The 15891-nt window shown below is 47.0% G+C and overlaps 1 protein-coding gene across 4 annotated transcripts in view; it reads left to right on the forward strand.

Moving 5' to 3' along the window:
* gcgra (glucagon receptor a) overlaps nt 1–15891 on the forward strand; it is a 132737-nt gene that overhangs the window by 26089 nt on the left and 90757 nt on the right. The gene's annotated exons all lie outside the window — the stretch shown is intronic.

Consider the following 15891-nt stretch of genomic DNA (forward strand, 5'->3'; position numbering starts at 1 on the left):
TCTGTGCGTTGGTCTCGGTCGTCCTCTGCATAGTCTGGTCCTTTGGTCTGGTCTGACACTCTGGCTCTGGTCTTCCTTCCTTCTCGGGTGTGGTGGCTCTCCTCGTGCTGGTCGTCGCTGGTGATGTTCACCGTTGTTGTAGCTCGTTCGTGGGGTCAGAGAGCGAGAGATTCCTGGTTGCGCAGCACCCTTTATACCCCGTTGGGTTTCACGCCCCTTTTGGCCATTGCCAATCAATCGATCAGACTTGATCACCCTGATCGATTAGAGTCCAATCAGGTGCTGCCACACTAATTTCTGGGTGTGTACCCAACGGCCGTGCCTGTAGGTGCTGGGGGCACATAGAGTTCACACCTTCCCCCAAACAAGGAGTCACGGTGCCCTTATGTCTGGTACACAACCCAGTGTGACCAGAAAGTCTCTTTGATCCTGGAGATGACCCATATCCTGTGGATTCACACGTCCAGGTTGCAGCCTGTTTGTCCCTGTCTTTTAAACTGCAGTCTGTCATTTTAGTTCTTGCCCAATTGTCCCAGAGTGCTTTGCAAATCGCCATTTTAGGTGGCCTGTTTGGCCACAGTCCCCCCTTTGATCCTGAACGCAAAGCGTGATGGATCACAAACTCAGGACCAGTATCTGTCAGGAATTCCCCAGTCACTCAACAGTCAAGCAAGGCCCAGGCATTGGCATGCACAGTGATAATACATTCCTACAACATATTCCAGAAGCTACAGACAACAACACTCTACAAATACAAACAACCACATATCCTAAGCCCCATTATTACAATAAGCTAGTTACCCACAAATACAGACAATCAGATATTCTAAACACCATTTTAGGTTCAGAGTTATGCTCAGGACAATAATAAATCATTGATACAGATGCAAAAGGGAAATAACATTTAAATTTGGATTTTGGAGGGTCATGCACCAAAAGTGCTGAAGAGGTAGGTTTAACTCTCCAAAGTACTTGTTATTGAAAAATGATCCAAATTTGCATAATAAACACTTTTTGTCTCAGTTACCATTTTAGATTTAAACTTCCACAGTCACAGCTCAAAATCTATCTCCTTCCAGCATCCACATGCTATGTTCTTTTATGACCCAATTAACACAATGTAACCAAAGTACAAGTTAGACGTAATTCAAATGATTTTCTACCAGTTTAACAAATCATAGAGGAAACTCCTCCATCATTCTGTCTACTTTACCAATTTTATTTATGAATAACATGATTTGCACAAATGGATTATTTGTTCCTCTTTCAAGCATTTTAACTCCTGTAACCCCAAATAACTAAATACTCGGAAAAATCCTGTCATCTGTTGTAATGTCGTTGACACTCTCCAGAACCCTTAACTTTTCAGAAAATTAACTCCCAACTTATTAGCATTTACACACATTGAACCGAACAAACTTTACATGTGAACATGAGGATTACCACAGATAACATTTACTCAGTATAGGAAAGTCACAAAACAAACAGATATTACTTTGTAAAATTATCTCTCATTCAAATGGTTACATCGTAAACTGAGAATATGTTTCAATGCATCACTCTTTGAAACACAAAACCCATACAGACTCTCTTTCCATTACCCTTTACTTGTCAAAATTAAACTTATTTTACCTCTTTAGAATTTAGGCAACTTCCCATTTATAAGTTGGTTACTTTGTGCGCTCAATTTATTCTATCAATTAAATGTCAGAAACCGTAACGCTTAAGCGTAACCAATCACTTTAATTGGAAAGGTAACAGTGAGAAAATCTGAATGAGCCAAACTCTTCAAGTCTCAACTATCACTAGGTTGTGATAAACAATTTTGGAGTCTTGAAGCTGCTTAGACTTGTTATTCACGAGCCATCTATTTAAAACAAAAATGAATTAATTTGGTCTCAAAATCTGTCAAATTAAAAACAAAAAACAAAAATAAAATTTACGACCTCCAATGTATATAATTTTTTAATTGCCAAATTAGGAACAGAAGATGGTGAAACCTCTGCCAGTTAAAAAATAACACAAGAAATAAAACACATTCCAACGTGATGATGTCACGATTTCTTCAAGACAAAGGAAAGAGCACACTGTTCCCTCTCAGGTTTAAATCCTTTCTTAACAAAATTTGAACCCAGGATTATTGAAAATTCAAATTGGTTATTTCAAACTTCAATTTATGTACTTTGATTTTGAAATTTCAATTTACTTTCCAAAAATTGTGTTCAAAGTAACGTCCCACATATATATATATATATATATTATTTATGTATTTATAGTCTATACCTCTTAAGCACAATCATGGCCACTGATTATACTTAAAAGGTTAAGAAATTCCAAAAATTTATTTCAATTTAATCCAATCCAATTTCCAATTTTTATTTAAACTCTGTATCAAACCCACTGTTGTAAAATCACAATTAGGGGAAGAACATTAAAACATTAAAGCAAACAATGACAAAAACATCCACGCAACCACTTTATTACACACACACAGACACACATGGAAGCTTCCAACATTCATTCCACAGCACATCCTCTTTCATTCAAACTTAACATTTTAAACCGGGATGAAAATAAAACATTTAAAGAAAATACAGAAAATTGATTAAGACAGTCACCTTCATTCTTCTTTTTTCCAAACTGTAATTAAACTCAAAAATAGAAGTAAATTCAAGAAATCTTATACTTAAATTTTAACAGTTTTAACACTTCCTCAGTCCCTTTGAAGTTAAACCAAAGTGTAAAGCATTGCATTTATTGCCCGCAATAAATACTCCACAAGAACAAACAGGCTTTAACAACTCCTGCTCTCAATCTAATGCAACAACAACCACCTACGTTCGACAAGCAACCAGACCACACAAACACACTGAAATACAAAACTACTCAAATTATTAGCTCAACCTTAGATTTTCTCTAATCAATTTTCCATCTTGCCAATTAATTTATAATACTTCCCGAGTAAGTTGAGAGAACATAGTTCCTTTCTCTCAAAATTCTGTGACACACACTGCACACTCCCTCCTTTTAAAAAAAAACAAAGGGGTTCTTTGTGATGTTAGTGAGGGTGTAAGCTCCTTACCCCACATGGTCTGTTTTAATGGGGTTCATGGGCATAACATTTTCTAATAACGCAAGACTATCCATTGATGGGGACGGTTAGTCTGCATTCAGAACTATATACAGTGGTGGGATTCTTCAAAACATTCATTCCTTCCCAATCAACCACATCTCCTGGTAATTCCATGCCTTCCTTGTAACTAATAGTTACAGGATTCATTAGATCAGGGGCAAATTCTAAACTTACTGTGGGATTAGGTGCCTCCGGAAAAGGAGGTGGGGGTCCCCAGTCAATGCCACGTGCAAAATGGGTATTCTTTTCCAGATACAATCCACAACTCAATCCATAAACACCATCTCCCTCAGACTCAACTGTCCCAAATATAGACAACATCCCTATCTGCATTGGCAACTGAGATTTTACTTGATTAATCTCCTGCTAGAACTTTGAGTAATCAGAACTTTGATTCTTTTCACTAACTTGATATACTTTAAACTGACTCATAGACAATATATTTACCTCATTGTTTTGTTCCTGCTTATCTACTTTTCCACAAAATTACTTATTTTCTTCTCTTAACTTCTCAACTAACTCTCTCATAATTTCTAACTCATCTTTTAACTTCATTTTCTCTGACTTCTCACTCTGTAACTCTTCTAAACTAATAATCACACTAACTTTAGTCAGTTTCAACAAACATTTTCCTTTGTCTCTGTTTCTCTCATTAAGACATCTCTGACTCACGGATCCCAGAACAAAAAACTCACTGTAGTACTCTACCCATTTCTCTAGGCGTAGTCCCAGGAGAACAAGAAGTGACTGAAAGGGTACAGTGCCTGCTAATTTACCAATCAGTCCCTCTAAGTCAGTTGGTATCAAGGGTATGATGAACACCCCCTCTCTACTCCAGAGTTAGGTTTGAGCCTTGCCTCATGGTTGACAATAGAGTTCGCCCTTCGCCTTGACTAACCTTACTTCAAAATCTCACTTCTAGATTAACTAAGGAAGGAAGACAGGCGCTTAGCCCAGGAACAATGCTCACGCTAAAAATAAAATTAATTCCTACTCCCCCTACGCCTGGCATATCAGGAACGTGAATCAATCCACTCCCCAAAATACTACTGAAAGATAGGTCTTTAATCCCACTCAGGGCCGGCTATAGGATGACCACCTCCCCTGTTTAAACTAGATCTGTTGTTTCATCGCATTAAGTGAAATGCCTGGATCACTTTTAACCATTTAACAAATCAGAGGTTCAATCTTGGGGTCACAGTACTTGCCTCTTATTGAATACCATCTGGGGTGCCATTCTGTTATACGTCTTTAATTTAAACACTTTCCAAGCATTCCAGTTTAATGAGACAAACAAGAACAGTAATTCAATTATTTATTTAGCACTTCTAGTGCCAACTCAAACACAAACAGTTGCAACTCATTAACTCTTTACTGAACTTTAACTCTTACTGAACATCAACTTTCAACTGAACTTTCCTTAGATCATCCCAATACTTCTGCCCGAGGGATCCCGGTCCCATCTCAGTATTGGCACAAGATTCTGCCCATAGGGGCCACCTTTTCTTCTTAATATATTCCCTGATTCTTGTTTCCCATATGGGACACTTCTCTGTCTCTGTGCTGTTTCCTGACATTCTATATTTAACGACAAGGTGTAGGGAGTTGATCGGACCGCGGGTACGGCTTTGGGCTGTGTTCCGGTCCTAATCCCTCTGGGTTCTAATACAAACCTACAGAGTTTACCCTATCCTCCTTGTTAGTAACAATACATGCACAATACACAATTTCCCGAAAGCAGTTATTTGTCCAATAAGGAGTTTACACCTGTCGGCTCTGAGTTTTAAATAACCGTTCAATATAGATTCCGCGGGCGTGAAACCCAACGGGGTATAAAGGATGCTGCGCAACCAGGAATCTCTCGCTCTCTGACCCCACGAACGAGCTACAACAACGGCGACCATCGCCAGTGACGACCGCCACGAGGAGAGCCACCACACCCGAGAAGGAAGGAAGACCAGAGCCAGAGTGCCAGACCAGACCAAAGAACCAGACTACGCAGAGGACGACCGGGACCAACACACAGATAAAGGCCAATATCTGCTTGGGTACTTGCCAGTCACGCAAAGTTAAGTTAAGGTCTTATATTGGACTTGAACTTTAGTATTTTCCTGTAAGATAATTTATCATTGGTTGGGTGGGTGATTATTGATATCGGAGCAACAAAGTTACTTCTTATCGAGCCCACCCAGGGACGCCAATTGTTGCCTCTTATCTGCCGCACAGTCTGTTTTAACCCTTATACGGTGGATGAATAACTACGAGTAGACGGTCTTATTCGTACAACCAATATTTATTTGAACCCACACAACTAATAATCACCCACCCAACCAACGATAAGTTATCTTACAGGAAAATACTAAAGTTTAAGTCCAATATAAGACCTTAACTTAACTTTGCGTGACTGGCAAGTACCCAAGCAGATATTGGCCTTTATCTTTGCGCTGGTCTCCGTAGTCCTCTGCATAGTCTGGTCCTTTGGTCTGGTCTGACACTCTGGCTCTGGTCTTCCTTCCTTCTCGGGTGTGGTGGCTCTCCTCGTGCTGGTTGTCGCTGGCGATAGTCATCGTTGTTGTAGCTCGTTCGTGGGGTCAGAGAGCGAGAGATTCCTGGTTGCGCAGCATCCTTTATACCCCGTTGGGTTTCACGCCCCTTTTGGTCATTGCCAATCAATCGAACAGGACTTGATCACCCTGATCAATTAGAGTCCAATCAGGTGCTGCCACACCAATCTCTGGGTGTGTCCCCAACGGCCATGTCTGTAGGTGCTGGGGGCACATAGAGTTCACACCTTCCCCCAAACAAGGGGCCACGGTGCCCCTATGTCTGGTAAACAACCCAGTTTGACCAGAAAGTCTCTTTGATCCTGGAGATGACCCATATCCTGTGTATTCACTCGTCTGGGTTGCAGCCTGTTTGTCTCTGTCTGTTAGGCTGCAGCCTGTCATTTTAGTTCTTGCCCAATTGTCCCAGAGTGCTTTGCAAATCACCATTTTAGAAAGCCCGTTTGGCCAGAGGAGTGACTCAGTGAGTGATCTACCCCAGGGACAGGGCAGTGACTCAGTGAGTGATCTACCCCAGGGACAGGACAGTGACTCAGTGAGTGATCTACCCCAGGGACAGGACAGTGACTCAGTGAGTGATCTACCCCAGGGACAGGACAGTGACTCAGTGAGTGATCTACCCCAGGGACAGGGCAGTGACTCAGTGAGTGATCTACCCAGGGACAGTGTGACTCAGTGTGTGATCTATCCCAGGGACAGGGTGACTCAGTGAGTGATCTATCCCAGGGACAGGGCAGTAACTCAGTGAGTGATCTATCCCAGGGACAGGGCAGTAACTCAGTGAGTGATCTATCCCAGGGATAGGGCAGTGACTCAGTGAGTGATCTATCCCAGGGACAGGGCAGTGACTCAGTGATCTACCCCAGGGAGAGAGCAGTGACTCAGTGAGTGATCTACCCTGGAGATACGGCATGACTCAGTGAGTGATCTACCCTGGAGATACGGCATGACTCAGTGAGTGATCTACCCTGGAGATACGGCATGACTCAGTGAGTGATCTATCCCAGGGACCGGGTGACTCAGTGAGTGATCTATCCCAGGGACAGGGCAGTAAATCAGTGAGTGATCAACCCCAGGGAAGGGGCAAAGACTCAGGGAGTGATCCATTCCAGGGACAGTGTGACTCAGTGAGTGATCTGTCCTACGGACTGGGCAGAAGCTCAGTGAGTGATCTATGCCGGGGACAGTTTGACTCAGTGAGAGATCTATCCCAGGGACAGGGCAGTGACTCAGTGAGTGATCTACCCCAGGGACACGGTGACTCAGTTAGTGACTATCCCAAGGACACGAAATTGACTCAGTGAGTGATCTACCCCAGGGACAGGGCCGTGACTCAGTGAGTGATCTACCCCAGGGACAGGACAGTGACTCAGTGAGTGATCTACCCCAGGGACAGTGTGACTCAGTGAGTGATCTACCCCAGGGACAGGGCAGTGACTCAGTGAGTGATCTTTCCCTGGGACGGGGCCGTGACTCAGTGAGTGATCTATCCCAGGGACAGGGCAGTGACTCAGTGAATGATCTATCCCAGGGACAGTGTGACTCAGTGAGTGATCTACCCCAGGGACAGTGTGACTCAGTGAGTGATCTATCCCAGGGACAGTGCAGTGACTCAGTGAGTGATCTACCCCAGGGACAGGGCAGTAACTCAGTGAGTGATCTATCCCAGGGACAGGGTGACTCAGTGAGTGATCTATCCCAGGGATAGGGCAGTGACTCAGTGAGTGATCTATCCCAGGGACAGGGCAGTGACTCAGTGAGTGATCTATCCCAGGGACAGGGCAGTGACTCAGTGAGTGATCTATCCCAGGGACAGGGCAGTGACTCAGTGAGTGATCTATCCCAGGGACAGGGCAGGGACTCAGTGAGTGAACTACCCCAGGGACAGTGCGACTCAGTGAGTGATCTATCCCAGGGACAGGGCAGTGACTCAGTGAGTGATCTACAACAGGGACAGGGCAGTGACTCAGTGAGTGATCTACCCCAGGGACAGGGTGACTCAGTGAGTGATCTACCCCAGGGACAGGGCAGTGACGCAGTGAGTGAACTACCCCAGGGACAGTGTGACTCAGTGAGTGATCTATCCCAGGGACAGGGCAGTGACTCAGTGAGTGATCTACAACAGGGACAGGGCAGTGACTCAGTGAGTGATCTACCCCAGGAACAGGGCAGTAACTCAGTGAGTGATCTATCCCAGGGACAGGGCAGTGACTCAGTGAGTGATCTACCCCAGGGACAGGGCAGTAACTCAGTGAGTGATCTATCCCAGGGACAGGGCAGTGACTCAGTGAGTGATCTACCCCAGGGACAGGGTGACTCAATGAGTGATCTACCCCAGGGACAGGGTGACTCAATGAGTGATCTACCCCAGGGACAGGGTGACTCAGTGAGTGATCTATCCCAGGGACAGGGCAGTAACTCAGTGAGTGATCTACCCCAGGGACAGGGCCGTGACTCAGTGAGTGATCTTTCCCTGGGACAGGGCCGTGACTCAGTGAGTGATCTACCCCAGGGACAGTGTGACACAGTGAGTGATCTACCCCAGGGACAGTGTGACACAGTGAGTGATCTATCCCGGGGACAGTGTGACTCAGTGAGTGATCTACCCCAGGGACAGGGCAGTGATTCAGTGAGTGATCTACCCCAGGGACAGGGCAGTAACTCAGTGAGTGATCTATCCCAGGGACAGTGTGACTCAGTGAGTGATCTACCCCAGGGACAGTGTGACACAGTGAGTGATCTATCCCGGGGACAGTGTGACTCAGTGAGTGATCTACCCCAGGGACAGGGCAGTGACCCAGGGAGTGATCTATCCCAGGGACAGGGCAGTGACTCAGTGAGTGATCTATCCCAGGGACAGGGCAGTAACTCAGTGAGTGATCTATCCCAGGGACAGTGTGACTTAGTGAGTGATCTATCCCAGGGACAGTGTGACTCAGTGAGTGATCTTTCCCTGGGACGGGGCCGTGACTCAGTGAGTGATCTACCCCAGGGACAGTGTGACACAGTGAGTGATCTATCCCGGGGACAGTGTGACTCAGTGAGTGATCTATCCCAGTGACAGTGTGACTCAGTGAGTGATCTATCCCAGGGACAGTGTGACTCAGTGAGTGATCTACCCCAGGGACAGTGTGACTCAGTGAGTGATCTATCCCAGGGACAGGGCAGTGACTCAGTGAGTGATCTACCCCAGGGACAGGGCAGTAACTCAGTGAGTGATCTATCCCAGGGACAGGGCAGTAACTCAGTGAGTGATCTTTCCCTGGGACGGGGCCGTGACTCAGTGAGTGATCTACCCAGGGACAGTGTGACGCAGTGAGTGATCTACCCCAGGGACAGTGTGACTCAGTGAGTGATCTACCCCAGGGACAGTGTGACTCAGTGAGTGATCTACCCCAGGGATAGTGTGACTCAGTGAGTGATCTATCCCGGGGACAGTGTGACTCAGTGAGTGATCTACCCCAGGGACAGGGCAGTGACTCAGTGAGTGATCTACCCCAGGAATAGTGTGACTCAGTGAGTGATCTATCCCAGGGACAGGGCCGTGACTCAGTGAGTGATCTACCCCAGGGACAGGGCAGTGACTCAGTGAGTGATCTACCCCAGGAATAGTGTGACTCAGTGAGTGATCTATCCCAGGGACAGTGTCATGGCAGTAACACTGAGATTGATCTGTCTCAGTGTCAGTGGGTTTGATATTAACCAGTTTTCCATGCCAGCAAATTCAGTGATGAAGGTATAATGATAATTTGCCAGAATTGTTTGGTATTCATTGTCATCCCACCAGCCCCTTATTAGTGACCTTGCGTAGCGTACCCAACCCCGGTTTTGATCAGAATCCCACTGTGTGTATTGAACATGTAATCCAGGGTGACACTCCCACTCAGGGAGTTCTGCACTGTCTGAAGTGCTGTTTTTTTCTGATAAGGTGTAAAGCCCACTCCCCACTCAGCCGGCAGACACTGTCAAGGGAAGATTTCAAAGAATACTTTTACTGTCTTGGTCAATGTTTATACTTCAAACTGCTTCATTTTTTGAAGAAACTTTGTTTTGGGTGGCTGTGAGGTGTGAAAAGGAGTATTTACAATTGAGCGAACTGAGTCTTTCAAGACTGCGTAGAACTTCAATAAAAATGGCTTTATTCAACATGCGTGAGGGAGAGCAGAACTCGTGGTTATAACTACAGCTTGCTCTCGACTTACCCTACTGAGCATTGATTCTTACAGATTCCTATACCTCTTTCTTTATATTACAAAGCGTTACGTTTACATCAGGTCATCATATTGTTACTTTGAATTGGTTAGAGTTCTGTTTTTGATTACATTATACCGTTCCATTGTCTTGTGTGCTTTAGTTTTAATCACTTTCTGGACATCTCCTATCTACCTGTTTACAATATCAAAGTGTTGCGTTTGTCAAACTGTTTTTGATGGGGTGTTAATTGTCCCATTTCCTGGATACTTGATTAAGTTTTCAGAGGCACAATGGTTCTTCTGGACCTTTTGGAGACTTGATAATTGATATCAATTCTCATGTGGTTGTTGTAACCTTGGAGTGATACCACCTGGAGTGTGACTGTTTTGGTGCTGTAGTTATTTGTATTTTGTCCTGTCTGCCTGCAGTGAGTGTGGATACTACAGTCTTACAACACCAGGTTAAAGTCCAACAGGTTTATTTGGTAGCAAAAGCCACGAGCTTTCGGAACAGGCTGTCCCTTCGTCAGGTGGGTGGGAGTTCTGATTACAAACAGGGCACAAAGACACAAACTCAGTTTACATGAGTAATGGTTGGAATGTGAGTCTTTACAGCTAATCAAGTCTTAAAGGTACAGACAATGTGAGTGGAGGGAGCATTAAGCACAGGTTAACGAGATGTGTATTGTCTCCAATGCATGCAGACGCATGGACTACCATGCAGACGTGGCCCGTGGCCGCTGAGGTGCTCCCCAGCAGGTGGAGAGCACTCCTGCCTGGTGATTGTCGAGCGGTGTTCATTTAATCCGTTGTTGTAGCGTCTGCATAGTAGTCCATGCGTCTGCATGCATTGGAGACAATACACATCTCTTTAACCTGTGTTTAATGCTCCCTCCACTCACATTGTCTGTACCTTTAAGACTTGATGAGCTGTAAAGACTCACACTCCAATCATTATTCATGTAAATTGAGTTTGTGTCTTTGTGCCCTGTTGGTGATCAGAACTCCCACCCACCTGACGAAGGGACAGCCTGTTCCGAAAGCTAGTGGCTTTTGCTACCAAATAAACCTGTTGGACTTTAACCTGGTGTTGTTAGACTTCTTACTGTGTTTACCCCAGTCCAACGCCGACATCTCCACATCATCCCTTTCCATACATTCCACTCCTGCTGCAGTGCACGTGGTCTGAAGTGCTGTTTTGTTTCTGATAAGGTGATCTATCCCAGGCAGACACCATCAGGGGAAGATTTCAAAGAATACTTTTACTGTCTCGGTGAATGTTTATAGTTCAAACATCTTCGTTTGTTGAAGAAACATGGTTTTGTTTTGGGTGGCCGTGCGGTGTGAAAAGGACTATGTAAGGACCATGTAGCATTAAAAAAGGCAAATGGGATGTTGGCATTTATTGCAAAGAGACTGGAGTATAAAGGTAGTGAAGTGTTGCTGCAATTGTACAGGGTGTTGGTGAGACCACATCTGGAGTATTGTGTCCAGCTTTGATCTCCTTATTTGAGGAAGGATGTGGTGACATTGGAGGCACTCCAGAGGAGGGTCACCAGATTGATTCCGGGGATGAAAGGGTTGACGTGTGAGGAGAGATTAGACAGTTTGGGCTTGTACTCGCTGGAGTTTAGAAGGATGAGAAGGGATCTGATTGAGGGATATAAAAGGGATTGATAAAGTAAATTGGACCAAATGTTTCCTCTTATGGGACAATCTCGAACCAGAGGTCACAGGTACAGGCTGAGAGGCGGTAGATTTAAAACTGAGATGAGGAGGAACTACTTCTCACAGAGGGTGGTGAATTTGTGGAACTCGCTGCCCCGTAGCGCGGTGGAATCTGAATCGTTGAATGGCTTGAAGTCAAACTCACCTGAGGAAGGAGCAGCGCTCCGAAAGCTCATAACTCCACTGAAACCTATTGGACTTTAACCTGGTGTTGTGAGACTTCTTACTGTGCCCACCCCAGTCCAACACCGGCATCTCCGCATCATGGTTTCAAGAAGGAGATAGATATATTTCTAATAAAAAAATAGGATAAGGGGAGCAGGTGGGGAGGTGGATTTGAGAGCAGGGAGAGATCAGCCATGATCTGATTGAATGGCGGAGCAGGCTCGAAGGCCTGAATTTGCCGATTTCTGGTCCTAATTCCAATGTTTTAACCCTGACTGCAGGGAACTGGGACCAGTTTACGTTTCTGTCTGAGTCAGTCTGATCCTGTAAAATGAAACTAAGGAGAATGTTTGGTGTTAGTGAAGGCGGTATTCACGCTGACCCCCTGCTGAATTGATTGTGGCCCCTGGGGGTCAGTTTTGTCTCAGTTTTGAACCAGTTGCTGGGGTCTCCCTGGTGGGACAGCATGAGGCAGGAAGAATCGCTGTGAATTCTCACAGACTGACTGGCTGCTTTCTCAGTGGGGAAACCAGACAGTGTCTGCCTGGGAGACGGGGAGCGTTCTCTGGATCCACCTCATTTACCTCATTTCATTTCACATCTTTGGTCTGACTGAATAGTGACAATTTGCCCCCGGGAAGCTGCAAAACCGGGGCGGCGCGGTGGCACAGTGGTTAGCACTGCTGACTCACAGCGCCAGGGACCTGGGTTCGATTCCCGGCTTGGGTCACTGTCTTTGCGGAGTTTGCACATTCTCCCCGTGTCTGCATGGGTTTCCTGCTCCCTCCACTCACATTGTCTGTATCTTTAAGACCTGGTTGGCTGTCGAGATTCGCATTCTAATCAGTATTCTGTAACTTGATTTTGTGTCTCTGTGCCCTGTTTGAGAGCAGATTTCCACTCCATCTGACGAAGGAGCAGCGCTCCGAAAGCTAATGGCATTTGCTACCAAATAAACCTGTTGGACTTTAACCTGGTGTTGTTAAAACTCTTACTGGGTTTCCTCCCACAGTTCGAAAGAAGTGCTGGTTAGGGTGCACTGGCCGTGCTAAATTCTCCCTCAGTGTACCCGAACAAGCGCCGGAGTGTGGCGACTAGGGGATTTTCACAGTAACTTCATTTCAGTGTTAAGTAAGCCTACTTGTGACCAATAAACTTTTAAAACTGTGTTAAAATGTGGCAAGGTTTAAATGGAACTAGTGGAGTTTAAATTCTCCTTGCGGTAGACTGGTTGGAAGTGCTCAGTTCAATGGTTCTGCTTCTTCACTTTATCTTCCAGTCTCTGTCTCTTTGCCCAGGTTTTTCTGGGAGAGATTTCTGTCTGTTTGGCTGCCCAGAAGGCTACTTCCCTCCTCCCCTCTCCATTCCCCCACCATCGCCTACTTTAACATCCAGTCCCTCACTTTGTATTTCTATTTCTCATAAAGTCTGAAATGATCGATTTGTCCCATTGTGTGAACCTGATGTGATTTCATATTGGAAAGTCTAACACCGGGCCCTGTTCACCCACCATCCCCAGGAGCTGCCGTGACCCCCGGCTCAGCAATGTCTGCATTGCAGAGCTCTCATTGTCCCATTCCATTCCCAATCTGTGTAACCCGACCCCACACCCCCCCCCACACCCCTCCCACACCCCTGCTGTCCTCCCTGCGGCCAATCCTCCCCTCACTCCACCATAGACAACCTCAGCGAAATCTGCCCTGCTGTCTCAGGTTGAACTGCGTTACTTTGTCCCCCAGTGCAGTCCACTCAGCCAGGATTTTAATAGGTAACCTTACACTTTAAACCCAGGGTGCTCACTCCTAGCAGACTGCAGTTGAGCTGCGGCCCTGCATTTGCCGTGCGTCCTGCGTTTGCCGTGGGTCCTGCGTTTGCCACGAGTCCTGCGTTTGCTGTGGGCCCTGCATTTGCTGCAAGTCCTGCGTTTGCTGTGGGCCCTGCGTTTGCCGTGGGCCCTGCGTTTGCCACGGGTCCTGCGTTTGCCGCAGGCCCTGCATTTGCCACGGGTCCTGCGTTTGCTGTGGGTCTTGCGTTTGGCGTGGGTCTTGCGTTTGCCGTGGGTCCTGCGTTTGCCATGGGTCCTGCATTTGCCATGGGTCCTGCATTTGCCATGGGGCCTGCGTTTGCCACAGGTCCTGCGTTTGCCACAGGGCCTGCGTTTGCCATGGGTCCTGCGTTTGCCGCAGGCCCTGCATTTGCCACGGGTCCTGCGTTTGCTGTGGGTCTTGCGTTTGGCGCGGGTCTTGCGTTTGCCGCGGGTCCTGCATTTGCCACGGGTCCTGCATTTGCCACGGGGCCTGCGTTTGCCACAGGTCCTGCGTTTGCCACGGGGCCTGCGTTTGCCACGGGGCCTGCGTTTGCCACGGGGCCTGTGTTTGCCGCGGGGCCTGTGTTTGCCGCGGTCCTGTACCTTACATTAAAGAGGGAGCGGGAATGTTTAGGATCTCTACGTGATAGAATTCCATTGCGGTGCCTTTATCATTAACCCAAAATGGGACTGAGAACCTGCGCTGGTCCCAAGCGGGGATTATTTATTAAGTGGATAATACTCTGCCCACGGTTACATGACAGCACCAAATTAAATGGCAGCAGCCTAAACACCTTCTCCTGGGATGAGGAAATAGTTTGTGTGAGTTGAGTGTATGGAACATTTTAAGTGAATGGCACTAAGAGCTGCAGGGAGGGAGCCACTTCGAGCGGGAAGTGCTTGTTTACTGCGTTTCCCTCTCGCCCCTTAGAGCAGAATGTAGAAATGATGGGAATGTGTTTGCCGGCAGGCTACCTCACTGCCAAGTCCCAGGGCTGCTTCCGGAGATCTCCCAGTGGCTATTCCGGAGCTCCCTGCCAATCTGCAAGCCATGCAATGCAGTTACTCGCTGACTGGTCCTATTGGCAATGTCAACGCCGCGCCTCTCCACCCTATTCGCTTGAAGTAGCCATTGTCTTTCCAGTGTGTGAAAGTGGCTTCCCCAAGCTGCCGCCTCAGTGTGAAGCAAGTGACTAGCAGCAAGTCATTTCATTTAGCCGCTCCAGATATTGGGGGCACTGAGGGAGTGCTGCACTGTCACGGGTGTCGCTTTCTTGTATGAGATGTCGAACCAAGGCTCTGTCTGCACTCGCGAGGGGATGTAAAACATCCCACACTAATATTCTGAGGGAGAGATGGAAGCATTCCCGTGTCACCCCTGCCCCCCCCCCCCACCCCAACACCCCATGTCCTGGCCAATATTACTCCGTCCAGCAACATCGCCAAGCGGGATTATCCGATCGTTATCACACTGCTGTTTCTGGGGTGGCACAGTGGTTAGCACTGCTGCCTCACAGCGCCAGGGATCCAGGTTCGAGTCCCGGTTTGGGTCACTGTCTGTGTGGAGTCTGCCCATTCTCCCCGTGTCTGCGTGGGATTCCTCCGGGTGCTCCGGTTTCCTCCCACAGTCCGAAAGACGTGCTGGTTAGGTGCTAAATTCTCCCTCAGTGTAACCTGAACAGGCGCCGGAGTGTGGCAACTCGGGGATTTTCACAGTAACTTCATTGCAGTGTCAATGTAAGTCTACTTGTGACACGAATAAATCAACCTAATCTTATCCTGCTGCTATTATTGCTGCTTTTGGAACAGAATCACAGAATCCTTACAGTGCAAAAGGAGGCCATTCGGCCCATCGAGTCTGCACCAACCACAATCCCACCCAGCCCCTATCCCCGTAGCCCTACATATTTACCCTGCTAATCCCCCTGACACTCAGGGACAATTTAGCACGGCCAATCAACCCAACCCACACATCTGTGCGTAGGTTGGCCGCCCCGTTTCCTACCTTGCAATGGCGACTACACTTTAAAGAACCTCATTGGCTGAAAGTCGCTTTGGGACACCCTGAGATTGTGAAAGGCGCTACATAAACGCAGGTTCTCTCCTTTGACATTCTGCGATTAAATTCAGGCAACAAAGATGGAGGAATGGAGAGGAGTTGTCGCTTCTGCAGTGGGTGGCACGGTGGCACAGTGACACAGCACTAGGGATCCGGGTTCGATTCACGGCTTGGGTCATTGTCTGTGTGGAGTTTGCACGTTCTCCCCGTGTCTGCATGGGTTTTCCTCGGGGTGCTCCGGT

The sequence above is a fragment of the Mustelus asterias genome, chromosome 12 (assembly GCF_964213995.1).
Source record: "Mustelus asterias chromosome 12, sMusAst1.hap1.1, whole genome shotgun sequence".
Classification (NCBI taxonomy): Eukaryota; Metazoa; Chordata; class Chondrichthyes; order Carcharhiniformes; family Triakidae; genus Mustelus; species Mustelus asterias.